Source organism: Mirounga angustirostris, unplaced genomic scaffold, assembly GCF_029215605.1.
Source record: "Mirounga angustirostris isolate CCGP_5_RB_7025 unplaced genomic scaffold, mMirAng1.0.hap1 SCAF_10, whole genome shotgun sequence".
Taxonomy (NCBI): Eukaryota; Metazoa; Chordata; class Mammalia; order Carnivora; family Phocidae; genus Mirounga; species Mirounga angustirostris.
In genome coordinates this window covers 19,211,304-19,230,103 of record NW_026991718.1, presented here as the reverse complement: position 1 = coordinate 19,230,103, position 18,800 = coordinate 19,211,304, and the positions used below count along the sequence as shown (strand labels likewise).

Genomic DNA, 18,800 nt, shown 5'->3' with positions numbered 1-18,800 from the left:
TATTATCTGCTTGGGGGAGAGAATACATTAGGACATAACCAGAAATATTCAAGAATATTTTAAGCTTTCAGACATTTCTTTTTACCCCTTGTAAATCAACAAATCAACATTCTGGTTTTTAAAAGAAAAGCAATAACAATATTGCTTTTACTTTTTCTGTGCTACATCTATGATAAAAGTCTTACTCTGAAGAGTATTTTTTAAAGACTACAAACTTATAGGTTCTTAAAATGATCCTCCCCAAACCCCTCTCCCAATCTACAAGAGATGGCTGGATCAAAGGTCAAGGGAAAAAACAAACAAGAAAAGTCAGGAAGGAACACTTTTGTAACTGAAGCTTAAAAGAAAACCCACAGCGTGAACAGGATTAGCTGTCAACAGGAACCTTCCCAGAAGTAACCCATCCTATGATGAGATTTGAGATATCTTAATGAAAATTACAGCACCTCCGTGTCATCAAGAAGCAGTCAGTTAAGGTAAACTGAATGAAAATTAATCTGAAATTTCAACATGGGCACCTGCTGTAATGCAGATTACTTGTTTATGTCAATGGTATTCTAAAAAAGATGTGAGCTCACAGAAAGCATTAGAATTAAAAAGAAGGAAGTGATGAGACTGGGGCAAGGAGAAAGTGAGGGAAGAAAATAAGATGAAGTGAGGGGTAAATTTACACAAACTATAAGCCACAAGGTCCTATGAAGTTGCAAGGGAAGGACTGCCCATTTGACTGAGTTCCCTTGCACGGAGAGAAATACCATGGGCTACAGGAGTCATGACTGTGTAATATAAGCAGACCAGCCAGTCAGGGGAAAGACAGCTTTTCCTGGTACCAAGACCTGGGGAAAAAGTTACTACATGGGTTCAAACAATAATGGTGATGAGAGCAGCTTGAACTATACACTTAAAAATGGTGAAGATGGTAAATTTTATGTTATGTGTATCTTACTATAAGAAAAAAAATGGGCAGGGGGGAACAGCAGCAGCTCTTTTTCATTGCATGTGTGCTGGGCTGGGCATATTCCAAGCGTTTTACATGTTTAAACTCAAAGAATTTTTTTTTTTTTGGTCAATTTATCTTAGTTCAGTTTTTTCCCCAGTTTTATTGTGATAACTGACATACAGCGCTGTGTAAGTTTAAGGTATACAACATAATGATTTAACTTATATATACTGTGAAGTGATGACCACCGTAAGTTCAGTTAACATCCATCATGTAGTACAGATACATAAAAAAAGAAAAAAAAAATGTTTTTCTTTAACTTGTGATGAGAACTCTTAGGATCTCCTCTCTTAGTGACTTTCAAATATATCTTACAGCAGTCTTAACTATAGCCATCATGCTGTACATTACATTACATCCCTAGGACTTATCTTATAACTGGAAGTTTATACCTTGGGCCACCTTCATCCAATTCCCCAGGTCCCTACCCCCAACCCTTGTAAACTCACAGAATTCTCACAACAACCTTGTACAGGTAGGTACAATTATTACCCTATTTCACAAATGAGAAAACTAAGGCACCAAGAGGTTAAGCAGCAGAGCCAGGCTTCCAGCCCAGGGAATCTGGCTCCAGAGTCCACACTCCAAACCATTACATAACCCCTCAACCAGAATGGTGTCTCCTTTTGGGCAAAAGTATTCACCATCAGCCATTCGCTCATTTTGTGTTCAGTCTTAGTCCTCCAGATAACTGCTAATAATAACAGTAGTAGCAGAATTACAACATCAATAAGGACACTAAGATAAAGGAGATGATAGGCTCACAAGAATTCTATAGTAAGAGTATAATAAGAGTACTAAATTTTATAAAGCTATTTATTTTAATGGCCCTCAATAAAGGTTGATTGCATTATACCAAATAAAAATTCCGTAAAGTAATTCTACCCCATTCTAAAACAATGCAATCTATATACTTAGCTTTCTGGTATTCTGGCTTGATCCAAGTAAAAACTGTTTCTAGAGCATGGACTGAGTGTGTTTAAGCAATTCTCAGAGAGTGCTGTTTCTGACTGGTAGATTTTTGATAAGAATTGGGCAGCAAAGTAAGTGGATACATACTCACTAGAGCGAAGCTATTCTATACTGCCAATTACAGGTAGACTAAATACTTTCACACTCAAGTACAGAGTCAGGTTAATATCCTCTTATGAAAATTAAAGAGGGCGCCTGGGTGGCTCAGTTGGTTAAGCAACTGCCTTTGGCTCAGGTCATGATCCTGGAGTCCTGGAATTGAGTCCCGCATCGGGCTCCCTGCTCAGCAGGGAGTCTGCTTCTCCCTTTCCCGCTCCCCCCTCTTGTGCTCTCTCTCTCTCTCTCTCTCAAATAAATTAAAATCTTAGGAAAAAAAAAAAAAAAGGAAAGAAAATTAAAGAGCCTAACTGCTGAAGATACCAAGCAGCCAGCCCACCTCTCCATGGAGGTGAGCCAAAAAAGTATTTTCTTATAAGGCCAAAATTTTCCTCTGAAAGTGAACAATATGAATAAAAGAACCTTAGAGGGAAAAAATCCAACATACAATAAACATCTGATAAGAGGAACAACTTTATCAATAATCAGGGAACTGCAAATTACAACAATGCTGTTATACCATTTTCACCCATCAAATAGGGCCCAGAGAGAAATGACTGATAATATCCAGAGTTGATAAAGTTGGGGAAAAGCAGCAACTATAATATACTGTTGGTAGAAGTGTAAACTGATATAGCTTTTGGGGTAACATTTTGAAAGGACATCAATATTTTAAATGTGCATAACCATTAATTCCATAAGTATGTTCTCATACATGTGCAAAAAAGTACAAACTAGGATGTCTACCAAAACATAGCTTCCAACAGCAAAAAACTCGATATCCAAATGTCCATCAAAAGGGAGAAAGACAGCTAAATTACAGAATATACATCTAATGTAACAGCTATATAGCATTTTATGCAAAGATAAAATGGCTCCTTCATATTCTGACATAAAAAAGTTCCCATGACATTAAGTTTAGAAAGTCTATGACAATTCAAAAAATATGATCCTATGGAAGGGTGGGGAGGCTAGGGAAGAAAGGAGGGATAGATGCCAAAAGGGGTCTGAATTAGTCAGAACTTTCAGTTCCAACAGATAAAAACCTGATTCAAACTAGCACAAGCAAGTTAGGCAACTGATTAGCTCATTTAACTGGAATATATAGGGTGGATCTAATCTAAGGTTCAAGTGGATCCAGAGGTTCCAATGACTCCCCATGTTCACGCATGCAAGCATGTGAGAATGTGTGTGACTGTGCATTTCTTAGTATGAGAGAGACCGTCTGTTTCAGTCAGCTCTGCTTCACCCTGTAGGTTGGCCTCATTCTTTCCTAGAGCAGACAGGCTTCCTTCATGTGGCCAGGCACACTCTCAGTTTAGCAACTCCAATGGAATGAGCTTGTCTCTGTCCAACATCTGTTTTTCAGTCTCAAGGAAAGGCTCTGAACCTGTATTGGTCATAGAGCTATTCTGCAGCAATCACTGTGTCCAAAGAAACTATGACCACCTGGCTGGCTCAGTCAACAGAGCATGCACTCTTGATCTCTGGGTTGTGAGTTCAAGCCCCACGTTGTGTGTGCACCCTATTTTTAAAAAATTATAAATAAATAAATAAATAAATATCCAGCCTAGGTCACAGGCCCATCCCTTGGCCACCAGGAAAGATACTGTGCCCCGAAATGGAGGAGGGGGGAGCCCCAATTAACAGCTGCCATATAATTCACTACAGAGACTTTCACCTTTTAACTCTATATACTTCCTTTCTTTGAATTTGTTGTTAGAATATAGCTATGGGGCGCCTGGGTGGCTCAGTTGGTTAAGCGACTGCCTTCGGCTCAGGTCATGATCCTGGAGTCCCGGGATCGAGTCCCACATCGGGCTCCCTGCTCAGCAGGGAGTCTGCTTCTCCCTCTGACCCTCCTCCCTCTCCTGCTCTCTGTCTCTCATTCTCTCTCTCTCAAATAAATAAAATCTTAAAAAAAAGAAAAAGTGAGAATATAGCTATGATTTACGTATGTGGTTTATTTTTTAAACTTAAATGAATGCTACTGGAATGCAGTCATAAAGAAAGCCTAAAGTCTAAAAAGTTCAGGGTTGATGACTTTAATAAAACTAGGAGGAAAATAAGCCTCATGTATAAATAAGAAACTGGGCTTCCTAATCCTGCATACTTGGCCAACATTTTAACCACCACCCAATAGTCCTTATTGAACCAAAAATTAAAAGATGAAAGAAAGGGGTGCCTAGGTGGTGCAGTCGGTTAAGCGTCTGCCTTTGGCTCAGGTCATGATCCCAGGGTCCTGGGATTGAGTCCCATATAGGGCTCCCTGCTCTGCAGGGAGTCTGCTTCTCCCTCTGCCCCTCTCCCACTCGTTCTCTCAATCTCTCTCCCTCTCTCTCTAATAAATAAAATCTTAAAAAAGACGAACAAAAAACTGAGAAAACAGATTTTAATTACTTAGCATTATGTTGATAAGAGGGAGGGAAAAGACTTCCAGGGATTCTAAGGAGAAATATTATGAAATCCTCAGACAGCAAAAGGTCTCCAATAGTGTCAGAAAAGCCCTTTATGCCCTCTCTCACTTTTCTCACCCCATAATGTCACCAGTCAAACAGTATATGTAGAAAAGCTATGGATCAGTCTTACTGAAACCAAATAATCACTTTCCACCTGTTTCAAATATATACTCTAAAGATGTTAGCAAACCATCTAAACTAAAATAATGTATATTACCTACCCCTAAAGTAGAGACATTATTAAAATTTCTCCTTTAATTGTCCCAAGGTCTACCATTCAACATTACAAGTTCTTTTTACAAGTAAAAATGAAAATCTCAGTTAGACTGACACACAAAACAATTCCTCTTTACTTCAGTGACTCCAAGCAAGGCCTACCAATTCTGGTATTCACTCACCTCTCTAAAGCAAGCCAATTCTACTATGGTAAAACATTTATTGCTCACCAAGTATTTCTTGCCCACATTTCCTAGACCCTTAAGCAGCTGCTCCGTGACTACTACTGACCAATGGATTGCATAAGAGGAAGTGATGAGGGTCACTTCAGGGCCAAAGGCACAGTAACCAAAGAGGTTCCATGTTCCAGATAGTGCACCAAACATACTTTATTATTTTAACTACAGACTCCTTTTTTCATGTTCCAGGAGACTACGTTATAAATTAATATTCCATATACTACAAATCTAATTCAAATTCCACTTCCTCCAGGAAGCCTACCCAGACCATGCCAGCCTCCTAGCATCATTATTAACATACTATGTATGTATACAATGGGTAAGGCATGATGAAAGCACTGTGCTACCGACACAGAACTAGTATAATAAATGCTCTTCCCTCTATAATTTACAATGTGGTTGCTGTAACAGGACACATGTAAAAACAGAAATAAGTATACATGATAATAAATTTCAAGTGAGTGCTAAAAATAGTAAGTGCTACAGGAGTTTCCACATATCTCAGCAAGTAACTAGATAGTTATATATACCCATATGACATCTTTTCTATGATTTTTTTAATTCATGTATGATTTAAAGCAAATGAGACTCCCTTATGGAGATTACAATCTCCTTGAAAGGCAGGAACCCTAAGATATGGTAACTTCCTGGCTCCCCAAAGCACCATCAACCTATAAGTATGCAATAAAAATTTATTGAGAAGAATGGGCTGAGAAGTTAGAACAGAAGTATAGGAATCCCCAAGACATTAGGAATTTGTGTCTCAAAGATGACAAAGGAGACAGAGGAAGGAAGACAAGTTTTTCTGTTATCCATGGCAGGTAGAACTCTACACTGGAGAACAATGACTCACCAGGCTTCCCCAGACTTTTGAACATAGCCCATGACAGCCAACTTCTTATGCTGTAGGACTACATGGTCTCCAGGCAATATCTGATTTCCAATTCAATTTCCCAAATACCCTGAAACCAGTAAAGAGAATCCCTAGATAATATGTACAAGTAATCCAGGCACACATTAAAAAAAAAAAAAAAAAGGTCTCTTTCTTGAAGTACATTAATAAGTACCATTATGATTTAATCAGTGTGATTTGTCAAATATTTTACTATGTGTATGCAGAGGACACACCCTGCAGAGGACAAAATATAAAACATAATCCCCTTTTGCCATTCTCATACCCTAATTTGGGAGATAGGACACATGAAAACAAAAAATTCCACACAGTACAAGGCAGTAAAGTGTCAAATGAATAATAAGGAAAATAAATATTAAAAGAGTTCATAGAAGGAAGAGATTACTTTCAAATTTCATATTCTGAACACTTCACAAGCAAGGTGGAATCTCAGCTGAGCTTTAAAGGATAAGTACAATTTCAAGAGGCACAGAGTAAGATAAGAGAGAACATTCCAGGGAAAGGACTATGTAAAGCAGTAGAAACAGAGAAGCCAAAGGGATGTTTAAGGGACAGTAAACTGACAATTTATTTCGAACAGTTTACTAGGGGAGAATAGTGGGAAATGAGACCAGAAATGCAGGTTGGTGCCAGACACTGGAAAGCTTTAAATGCTAGGCTAAGTAACAATTTTATCTTGACAGTAATGAAGACCCTTTGAAGGTTTTTAAGCAAATAACACAATGAAAATAAAAATTAGGATGATCACCCCAAAACAAAATTTAGGACAGACTTAAAAAGGAACCCACTGGGGAGAGTGAGACCACCTTGGACACCATCACAATAATTAGGCCTAAATCAGAACGATGACAGTGAGGAGAAAAAGCAATAGATCTAAGCAGCTGATCAAACTTGGAAAGTATTTCTAGCATATGTCAAATCAGACCCTAAGGACTCTAGAAAGCTGAGATTCAAATGCTAGAACGAAAGAGTTTAAAAGCACAGCAACTGTGAATTCCAGCCTACCCAGGAGGGTCTCCCTACACTTGAACTGATACTGGGCTCTGCCATACCTATATGCATTCCCATCTCCACATACCTACAAAAGGTCCACTCTTTTTGATTGGGGTTTAGGAGGGCAGAGGTGGGAAATGATATATAGGAGCAGCCAAGTGATGAAGGCCAGGTAGTTGTGCAACAAATAGAACTCAAACATCTGTAAAGGCCAAAGGCAGTGTAATCACATCTATTGCAAAATGGAAAAATAGACTGCAAATCCAGTCATACTGCAGGCTTGAGTAATGACATCAGATATATCCATTAAACTTGGCAAGAGTGAAGACTGGATGAATGGAGTTATTGAGGTCCCGGTCCTTAACAACAGAGGTTTTAACCTTTGGGGAGGTCATGAACCCTTTTGGGAATTTGGTAAAAGCTATAGACCCTCTCCCCAGAGAAATGCACACACTCACAAAATTTTGCATATAATCTCAGAGTATTCACAGACCCTCTAAAGCCACCCTCTAAAGCCTATCTAGAGACTCTTAGTCTATGAATTCCGTGGGTTCTTAGTTAAGAACCCCTGCTAGAAAACACTGATAACCATTTTCTATCATATACTCCACAGTTTAAAAGTTTTTGAATAGGGAGCCATATATGTATATTTATTTATAATTTATATACAGTGCACACCACATCAATAAATTATGTACCTTGTAAAGCACACACAAAAAATGGAAATTTAACAGAATGACATTTCTTATAATAAAATAAATAATTCTAAAGCATTTATACTACTTATTTATGACAAAGTTTTGTGCTATTCCTGATAAACACAATTATTAATACCACTGTTTTTGGTGAGAGTAATGTGATTGAACACGGTTTGTTATTTTTTAATTTTGCTTTCATATTTTGTAACATGGCAACTTGAAGTCTGGTTCTAAATTTCAGTTCATTTTTATAGTAAATAACTATTTTATTTTATTTTAACGGCTATCATAGTCAAAATATATCTATTTCACAAAGATGGGTAAAACCAAATGAAAGAACTGCATCACTTCCTGTACTGTATAAAACATGATATGATATTCAATTTTCAATCCCACTGACCATTTATGCAAAGGTTTTTGCTACAGTTCAGCTAGTGCATTTCCATATTTCCTGATGACAACCAGTTGTTCTTCCTAATAAATCAAATGGTATTGCTTTTTTATATTTTCAAGAGAAAGGCACAAAATCACTAAAATGCCTAATTTTTTTGACTCTTAAAATACTTTAATAAGACACTAAAAACCCACCCACCCACCCACCCACCCACACACACACTTGGTTTAGGTTTACATACATTTTCTACTTCATTTCTCACCTGAAATGCCTAATTTTACAAGGTTTCTATACAGGTTAGAAAATTCTGTTTCCTAAGTTCAAATGTTTGTATAAAAACATTCTTAAAGTTACACACATCATTTTCAGCAATTAAACCCAATAATGATGGAAATAGTTCTAAATACTCATTTTCAATAACCTCTGTCTATAACATTGAATTTTATTTTGTTCTGAAAGGTAGTTAGTTACTTGGTGAGTCACTGTTAAGAACCAACCATCATGCCAAAGGGGGAGATAAAGTAAGTGTGCTTATTTTTCACAAATATCTGCTAGGCAGCATACTACTCACAGCCACTTGCCACAGAAAACGTCAGCAAATTTGGAACCTCTGTGCTTTTGTGAAAGAAAAATGAGTAAGTCACCTTTAAGTTTGACAATTCTTAAGACCTCTGCCTTAATGACCAGTTAACCTCTATGAAATATTATACAAAAGATCTGCATGGTGACTCCCTACTGCAATACAAAGTATGTTAAGAGTCTACTATTTAAAGTAACAAATTGGAAAATCCAGTTACCCAGGCCCCTATAAACTGTAAAACATCACAACAGACTGGAAAAAAAAAAACCTTCCTTACAGATCTCTAACATTTTTCCCATTTCCCAGATAATTTTATGTAAACTGTACCGTGGACACCATGGTTCTAACTGTGCCTGGGCTCTCAAGGGTCAAAGCTCTATCAGTACCCTCCAGCCAATCTCCCTCACCAGCTAGCAAAGTTTAAAGGAGTTATCTTTAAAGGTACTCTAATTATATTGTCTCCATCTCTGAATTACTACCAGTTTGGCAAAAGACACAAATGCAGCACATTCTGTGACACGAGTTGTCTTCAACACTGTTCCCTCAGTGTAACGTTGGCTAGCAGTTCAGTCAAATAATAGACAGGGCTAGAACAAGGTCCAAGACTCTTCATGACATATCCTGCCTTAAATCCTTTTTTGGAACATGGCAGGGCATAAATAAATCAGTAAAATAAATCATGAACTATATTGAGAGCCAGGGACTTTCAACTTACATGACCAACCTCACTTATACAGAGAAATACACTTATATTTTTACAAGGAGATGACATTTTTACACTTAAAAAACAAGTCCACTGCATAAATGCCAAATGATAATACTCTATTTTTAAAAAAAAAAAAAAACAGCTACTGCTTAAAAAAAAAGTATAAGCCAGTGAAAAAGATTTTGTACTAACTCCTATCAAAAAAAACACATAATCTGTTCTCAAATATACATAAAAACGAGTGAATAAGTTCCTAGTGTGGTAAGCCTTACATATGGAATCATTTCAAAAACTATGAAAATATAAAATTTGGGGTGTAAAACCTGCCAAAAAAAATCTATGTAAATTTGGAAAACTGACATTTCTCATAGATCTCATCCAGATCTGCATACTTCACTGTTCCCCACCACCTCCCTCCATTAAAATCCTGCAATGTCTTGCTACTGCACCTACAGCATCTGGTTCCCTCCTCCTTCTTCAGCTGGTGCCACCCTCCTCCTTGCACTTTCCCCTCTCATTACTCCTAAATAATCCCAAGCTTTTCTGTCCTTTCATCTTTGCTATTTAATCTTCCTTAATATACTGCTCTCCTCACCCTCACTCATATACAAATCATCCCCTGCCTTCAATGTTCTGGTCCACCCAGAGCCCTGCATGAAACCTCCCCTGATCACTCTCAAATGAGAGTAACTGCTCCCTCTCCTGAATCCTCAAAGTACTATTTCATACCTCTCTCACAGCACTCATCACATTCAATCAGTATTATAGGTATTTGTGTGTTCGTCTTATCACCTCTCTTAGGTCATAATCTCCTTAAGAACAGGATTTGTATCTTATCTTTTAACTTCCCTATCTTTTAACAACACAGCACCTTGAACAAAGTAGGTACTTATATAACTATGTCTTGAATGAATGAGTGGCTACTTAGAAATTCAATTACAGACTTCCTGTACCACCTGGAATGGAGATGGAGGTATGAGATGACAAGCAACTTTTCCCCCTGATTTCCTCCAAACAAACTCACCAAAGTAAAGCCAGTATTACACATACAGGTGCTTTCAAAAAGCAAGGACATTTCATCCTTCACCTATCTGGTCAAATATGGTGTAATATCTTATATGCACTCACATAGAGTGTCTTCCATTAAACAATCAAATCTATATTTGATAATAAAAGCATGTAAATATTTTAATCATATAGGCAAACTAAAACTTTAAGATGTACTATATTAAAGCTATCAGAATGAGATCAACCATTCAAAGCACAAGCGGAGGGGCGCCTGGGTGGCGCTCAGTTAAGTGTCCCACTCTTGATCTCAGCTCAGATCTTGATCTCAGGGTCTGAGTTCAAGCCCGACACTGGGCTCCACGCCCAGCGTGGAGCCTACATTAAAAAAAAAAGTACAAGTGGAAATACAGAGAATGACCAAGCAATTTATTCCAAATGGAAAAAAAAAACAAAAAACAAAACAAAAACCACCCGAGCTTTAGCTATTTAAATGCTAACGAAACTTGAGAGGCAGAATTTTATTGCTAAGAATCCAAAACCAACCATTCAAAGATAAGCTTACCTAGACAGAAGCACCAAAGAATCAACATTACTGAAGTACAAAGGTGAGATGAGAAACAGCACAAAAATCTTAAAGTGACACTATCATTAAGCAACTGGTATATATGGGCTCCTGAGTCATCAGAAAGCAAGGAGATTACAGGAGTTTCCACTGCACATGTAAGGAACAGAGAAAGCCCAGAAAGGAAAGGAGGGCTACAATGTGGCCAACTGTGGCAAACACTCTTGGGAGAGAAGCCAGTTCAAAGGTATGCCTGTGACAGAGCACCTGACTGTCGCAGTTGGTTAAGCCTCAGACTCTGGATTTAGGCTCAGGTCATGGTCTTGGGGTCGTGAGATCGAGCCCCTGGGAGTCTGCTTCAGACTGCGCGCGCCCTAAGTAAATAAATAAAATATTTTTTTTTAATAAATAAAGGGATGCCTGTGATTTCAGGTCAGAAGACCCTGACTCAAATGTCATCCCTAATACCTACAAGCTGTGCAATCTTACACCAACCACTTAACCACCCTGAGCCTTGTTTCCTCGTTTATAAAATGTAACATGCAAAACAAGCACAGTACCTGAGACCTGAGTACAGTGTGTCTCGGAGACAGCACTCAATAAATATTTGCTGACTCTGAATAAGGGCCATACAAGAAAAGCAGACATTTCTCTCGAGGCACTTTTGTAGTTTTTGAGAGAACAGCCTTAAGTAATTCCTGATTAATACTTTATTGCAATATTTGACAATTTTTGGCCAAAAAATAAAAATACTCCTTTCCTCCTCGCTTACACATTACTTAAAAGCTTACTAAAATTCTTAAAATTTAAAATCTTTGTAATAACTTTCAAATACTAAAACAAAACAAAACCTCTCATAAGGAAGCCTGGAAGCCAAATACCTGGGTTCTTGCCTAAGTAATGCCACTAAGTACGTGACCCATGAAAATTATTATATTTGCCTGGTCTTAGTCTTCTCATCTGTAATATTAAGGAGATTGTGCTAAATTACCATTAAAGCCCCTTTAAGTGGTGTGGTTCTAATCGGGTGATGGGCATTAAGCAGAGCACTTGATGTAATGAGTACTTGGTATAATATGCAACTGATGAACCACTAAATTCTACCCCTGAAACTAACAATACAGTATATGTTAACTCAATGAAACTAAATTTTAAAAAATTTTAATACATTATTTTTTTTTAAATTGTGTGGTTCATGCCATCTCAAGGACTGTTCCAACCTAATTAGGAAACAATTCAACATACAATTTTTAAAAAAGGATTTCTTTCCAAAAGAAAGAAAAAGAAAAAGAAAAAGAAAAAAGAAATAAGAAATTTAGTATATTGAAAAAACTGAGCAACTGATGCTAAGGGAGTGATAAAAATCGCGCTTTCTAGAGAACAGACCTACTCTGACCCTGTTTTTGAAGGTCAAGCGATAAAGGAAAAGGAAACAATTTAAATAAAGAAAATGAAACATATAAAACCAAAGCAAGATATGTACAGGTGATTATAACACTTTCTTCACTTGTGTAGCACTTTACAGTTTACAAAGCATTTCTACAGATGCCACCTGCAGCAAATTTTCTGGAATGAGAAATATAAGTACTGCTTAAATTATTTACATTTGATAAATTTGCCCACAGAAAGTCTCCGCTACAAACAATAACATGAAAAACCATTTTGGAAAGGAATTTATTAAGCATTTCTGTGTAGGATGAATTAGGCAAATGCATGGAGGCAAACAGCTATAACCCTACAAATCAAAGAATTTAGCGCAAGGAAAAAATGTGAAATCAGTCCAATATGCTGATTTAATGATAAAGAAACTCAGGCCCCCAGAATCGATGTGACTCTCTTCACTCCATGTGCAAAATGACAGGAAGACCAGATTGAAGAACCAGAAATAAAGGGGGAAATCCAAATTGCAGAGAAAAGAATCAGAATTTGGTGATGGATTAGATAGTGGTATGTTTTGGTAACGTTAGTGTAAGAAAACATTATTAAAGTCTTACTTTGTGCCAATCATTATGCTAGACCTATTTTGTTATTTAATAATTTAAAGATCGTAACAATATGAGGGGTAAGTACATTATTTCGATTTTACACATGAAAACCTGGGGTTTAGTATGGTTACATAATTAGCCCAAGGTTATATCTACTAAGTATCTGGAAGAGCCAGGACATCATCCCTTTCTGAAGTCAAACCGCCATTTCCAAAAGAAACCTAAAACTTGCCTCAAAAGTATAAGCTAGAAGAGCAAAGTTAAAGTATCACTCTGGAAACAGTGGACACCGCAGTATTATTAGAATTCTAGTCCTGTTTATAGTTGTATTTTGCCTCTTCGCCTGCACCTAATGTTATCAGTCTCATCTGTCTGTTCCCAATGGTCCGGTCCAGGATGTCTCAGTAAAGCTAAACTTCCCGGCTGGAGTCCACACTAAAACATCCATGGGGAGAGATTAGATCAAAATATATGTAAGATGAGGGTGACTAGAGGGTGATTAATTTCAAGTCTTACACAACTCAAGTGACTATAGCTTCTGTTTTGGCATAAGCTATTTATCTTCAAAATATGGTAACTATACTAAGCTTTTCTAAAAGCCTGTCACTTCAAGGAGCCTCAAAAATACTGTGCTGCAGATGGGGGTATGGGGGAGGAAGCATGGATACAACAACCCACTCTGCTTGCACCTCCGAATTGGATTTATATGTTGATGTCAGTGTTTTGTAATAATTTCTCTTCTTCAACCATATATCCTGTGGAAATATAAAATAACCATTTTTTCTATATTCCAAATATCTATAATCCAAATACTGTACACCCATAAAACACTGTCCCGAACTATAGAAAAATTCCTGCACTTCTTTAAGCAACCAAGTACAGTACCCAGTTGCCACTAGGCCATTTTATGACCTCTAACCCCATATGTTGAGAGAAAGGTACAAAGTCTAGCTAAAATATAAAGAAGGAAGAAGAAGGAAAGGCTTGAAATGACTAGACCTCATCTCAAAGAAAAGAGGTCAGAGGCCACAGGGCCCATTCTCAGTGACCAATGACCAAAGGCTAAACTAGTGGTTAACCGAGGAAAGAAGCAACAAGGAAGTCCTTTCCTATACAGTCTAGTCTGTCCCAGTGGGTAGGAAAGTTGTACACCATGGCAAGAAATTTGTGCAGCTCTGAAGCCCAGACCTGATTCAACTCCTGGATGGCATGAATTTTCACCCAGTCCCACACTCCCATCTGTGCCTGGTATTTGCAGGTAATGTAAAAAAGGAGCCTACCACATGGTTTTGGACCTCTGCCAGGAAAGCAGTTGATGGCCCTCTGAGAATTCTTGTGATTATCCTATGTAGAAGGCAAAAACCACTACCAAGATAATAATGAGCATCCTAGGGATCTCTTCCCGTGCCCCAAGACTTTCAGGTAGCGTGTGCTTATACTGACCTCCTATACGTGCCCTAAAATGAAAGCTATGTCAGGCCACAGGTTTAAGGCCAACTAACTCCAAAAGATATGCCACATTATATTCAAACAATGTGGAGCCCTTGGAGGATGAGGCAAAAAAAGAGAAACTAAAGTAAGGAAAAGAGGTAGTCTCTCTCTAAGAGAAGGTATATAAAATTGATGACAACAAAGAAGGGAGGGCTAAAAGTCTTTGAAAAACAATTAGAAATCACACTGTGATATATAATCCAAGAGAGAAAAGATTTTCAAGGAATGTCCAATATCCTCTCTCCCACACTCCACCTTTCAGCACCTCTACACCACGCTCATCACTTACTCAACATTTAGTCCTGGTGAAGACCAGTCATTGGATTAGCAGGATCAAGAGTACATGCAGAGAACATTCCATCCTGAGAACATTATTTAGGCTTGTTTACCACCCTTCCCTATGGAGTAAAAGCATGAAATGCTGCCAGCACTTTCACAATATATACCAGTCAGCACCATAGCAACCCAATCCTCTGCCCACCAAAAGATTAACACATACACACAAAACAGGAAATTCAACAAAAATTAAATTTGACCCTACACTCCCTCAACAGTTAAATGTCTTAAGTAGTAGCAGTATCTTTATATCACACCCACTTCATGCTACCCTTACAGCTTCCTGGCATAAGCAAATTCTTGGGATTATACAAACTGCTGCTTCTGTTTCCAGCCCAGATTTCTAGAAATGAAACCCTAGAATTGAGGGAGAAAGAAAAACAAATGTTGGCAGAAAGAGGGAGGAAAATGCATTGTCTATATAATCCCAGTTTAAGTGGAACAATCACCATTAGTTCCATCAAGCACTTTTTTTCAATAAAACCACTTACCCAAAAATGCAGATCTAAAATACTCCCTTGGCTTAAACCACACAAAAAGCAATTTAATAGACACAATCCTACAGATTTTCTCAGAAAGAAATGAGGAAGAGATTTTGACAAACTACGTCAAATTCAAGTTTTGCACCTTATAACTCAAACTTCCTTGTGAGTTCAATAAACGTAATAAATAAGCAGTGTAAAATGTCTACAAAAATCAAACCAAACACCTGTTCTTATAAGCAACACCCCTCCATTTTCTCTCCAAACCATGCATTTCCCTATTCAGGTCCCCTTTTTGATCCACTGTTCCCAAAGCATGAAGTCTAAATAAGAAATGGAGGGAAAACGTTTCAGATGCTAGTTCACAAAACCAAATTAGCCCTTCCCACAAAGTACAGGAGATAAAATAGAAACACATCCAAATTGTATCTAGTTTATGACAAATAATTCAAGGAATGACCATTTATTAAGCTCAATCAAACCCCACTGCTACCTTTCACCCAAAACTATTTCTAGTTCAAGAGCCAAAAGACCCAAGCAAATACTTTCTTTTCACATTATTCTCAACATGAAGAAATCTGACCCCCTTCCTACTACATCATAGCTTCTGTGAAACAAGCTGAGAGGCCCCTTTGGCCAACTTTTTTTTTTTTTCTTTTCTTTTCTTTTTTTTTTTTTTTTTTTTGAGCCTAACCTCCAACCAATTCCAGAAGAAGAGACAAACCTCAAACAAATTTAACCCTTGATATCCATCCCTTCAGCAGCACAGCAAGCTCCACCACAGCAATGTTTTACACAGACACTTGAAGATTTCTTAATCACTTAAGTGTAAGCCTCAGCCCTCACAAATCATCGCCACAGAGATTACTCTTGGCATCAACAGAGGGTGCTGGGACTGCAATTCGCTCAAGAACCCTTCATTCAACCATCATCATACTCGACATTAAAAATTCGCCCTCTCAAAAGAAAAAAAAGAAATGTCACCTTCTCCACAAGGACACCTGCCTCTTCGACGTTTCTACAGTGAACGAGGAGAGCCAAGCATGAAAGGCTAAAAGATCCTCCAGCTTCAAGTTTTCCTCCCCAACAAACTCCGCAGCCAAAGCACCGTGGACTGTCCTTGTCACACACACACAGGCTTTACTGTCAAACCTTCCGTCTCCCTCTAACATCGTCAGTGTCTAGACCATGGGGGTGACTGCTTTAAAAAGAAGCAAAACGAACAAAACAAAACAAAACCCACAGCCGGGCAGTAAGGACTAGGGACCCTGGTGTCCGGTTTCTCCGTTTCTCTTCCGAGAGACCAGAGGGCGGCTCGAGTTCTGCCGCTGACCATTAACCAGTCCCACCTCCCGATCGTCCAGTCAACACGTCGGCTCCCCCTCCCAGGTCCTTTCAGCAGACTCCTAGGAAGGGGGCCAAACCCTAGCCCTACAGCAAAATTTCACTTATCCATCCCCTTTCTACCCCCGAAAGCCCTCGCCGGGAGAAGGTAAAAGCAAGTGCGCCGGGGCGAACAGAAGCGCCGTCGAAGGCTGCGCTTACGGAAAGGCACGCCATGGTCATCCCCATTTCGCAGTCCGGGCAAGCGAGACTCGGAGAGGTTGCCCGGCTTGCCAAGGTCACCGCGCGCGCCGGGGCCGAGGGGCGCCCGCGCCGACTTCCGGCTCCCCCTCTCGGCGGCGGCGGCGGCGGCGGGGAGCGCCCGCGGGCTGGGGGCGCCGCTCCCCACGCCCGGCCGGCGGCCGCGAGCCTCGCGCACCCTCCGCGGATGCTCGCCCAGTAGGCGCTAACTAGGGCAACTGGGAAAAGGGGCCACGAAGTCGCTGCTGCAGCAATTTCCTCCGCGGGCGCAGCCCCCAGCTGGCGCCCGTGACAGCTGCGACCTCCGCCCCCTCCAGCCGCGCGAGGCAGAGGGAGAACTCGGGGAAAGTGGGAGGGGGCCGGAACCGAGAGAAAGGAGAGCGGGGGGCGGAGGGGCGCCAGCTGCTCCCCGCCCCCTAGGGCCTCGGCGGCCGCGCGGCTCGTGACAGCTGCGCCCACCGGGAGGCTCGGCGCCCGCCGCCCGCCACTCACCTGCCGCCGCGGCCGCCTCTGGGCCGCGCTGACGGGCGCCGCGCTCGCCGGGACCGAGGCGGCGCCGCCGCGGCCTCCGCCGCTCCCCGGGCCGGGAGCCCGCCGCCGCCGCCGCCGCCGCGGCTCTCCGGCCCCCTCCTCCGGAGCAGGGGTCCCCCCGCAGGGGGATGCAGAAGAACCAGACGCAGGCTCCGCTCGAGGGAGCAGCAGGGAACCGGGCGGCTGAGGCGCTCGAGGCCGCGGTCCAGCCGTCTGAGGGGAGGGCTCGGCGGATCGCGTCAGACTCCCGCTCGCCTGGTCTGAAGAACAGGCATTTCAGCCGCTCTCCGCGGCCGCCATGTTCTCCTCCTCCTCGGCCGCCGCTGCTGCCGCCGCCGCCGCCGCCCCCCGCTCGCGGCCCCGCCCCCTCCGCGCCCCGCCCCGCCCCGCCCCGCCCCGCCCCGCTCGCTCGCTCGCTCCCCGCGGCCCAGCCCGCCGCGCCGCCCCTGCGCGCTCGGGTCCGGCCGGGCCGCGGCGACCCTGCGCCCACCAGCTCCGACGGCGCGCCCGGGCAGAGCGCTTCCCGCCCGCCCGGCCGCGGAGAGGAGTCGCCCCGCGCCCTCTGCCGGCCGCCCGCCCCCGGGAGGGCTGCCGCGGTCCCGCCCCGGCCCGCGTCCTAACGAAGTGTGGGAAAGGAGGCCCCAACTCTTCCCCTCCCCTCGGGGCGTTCCTCCGACTGCTGCCGGGAAGCCGCCTAGAACCCCAGGGTGCTTTCAGCTAGGCCGCCCGGCCTGCAGCCTCCCGCCGCGCTTATCTTTCGGAGAAGGTGGAGATGCAGCGGCGAGAGGCCCTGCACCCCCGGGAGGAGTCGGTTCTGGGCCTGGCCCTCCACTAATCTGTTGTATTACTTTGAGAGAGACACATCCCGCGGGACTCTTTTTTTTTTCCTGTAAAATTGGGAGGTGGTTGCCTAGATGATTTCACAGACTGTTAGACAAGGGAAAAAGAAAGATCATCTAACCCCCTTCGTTTTACAGATGAAAAGATCTGACTGACACGTCTGGCTCTGCAATTCCATGAATTACCCAAAATGTCTGTCATTGACAGAGATTTCCCCTCAAGGGGGCCCACACCTTTCTTTTCTACCCGCTTTTTTTTATTCTATAATGGAAGTACTACTTCCAAAAGTGGCGTGTTCCTTGTCACTGGAGGAATCAAACAGCTGCTGAACAGGCTTTCTGAGCCGTGATGGCCTTATCTGGAAAGCATCCCTCATTCCAAAGGCTGGCAATATAATACCTCTCTCTCTCCCCGGAATGTCCTAAGGATGAATGAGTCACTGGCTGCGGAAGTGCTTTGTAAAGCATACATCTATCCTGTCCTGCACTCTTTTTCCCAATTAGTTAGTTGCTTTCACCTGTCCTGTCGCTGCTGTCTCACAACGTTATCTACTGTTTCTCTTCCAGCGTTTTCTATCCTAGAGCAACCTCTGTAAATCCTTAAACCCTTCCCACCCCTCCTAACTGAAACCTGGCTGCCTGGAAAACGCCATCCTCCCTGGCATCTCTCTGAGGCAGTGGGCAGCTTCTTCCAGAGGGAGGTACTCCATTCTGCC

At 41.6% G+C, this 18,800-nt stretch overlaps 1 protein-coding gene across 10 annotated transcripts in view; it reads right to left on the bottom strand.

The window, feature by feature from the left end:
• Positions 1 to 17,587, bottom strand: part of NCOA1 (nuclear receptor coactivator 1) — a 238,050-nt gene extending 220,463 nt beyond the window's left edge. For 9 of the 10 annotated variants that reach the window (XM_045884197.3, XM_045884189.3, XM_054509635.2 and 6 more), the window contains exon 1: positions 17,207 to 17,587. The gene's annotated coding sequence lies outside the window, so the exon portion shown is untranslated. Of the gene's footprint in view, positions 1 to 16,675; positions 16,809 to 17,206 lie in introns of those variants that run through there. The other variant, XM_054509634.2, reaches the window with a different exon arrangement.
• Between the last annotated feature and the right edge of the window lie 1,213 nt (positions 17,588 to 18,800).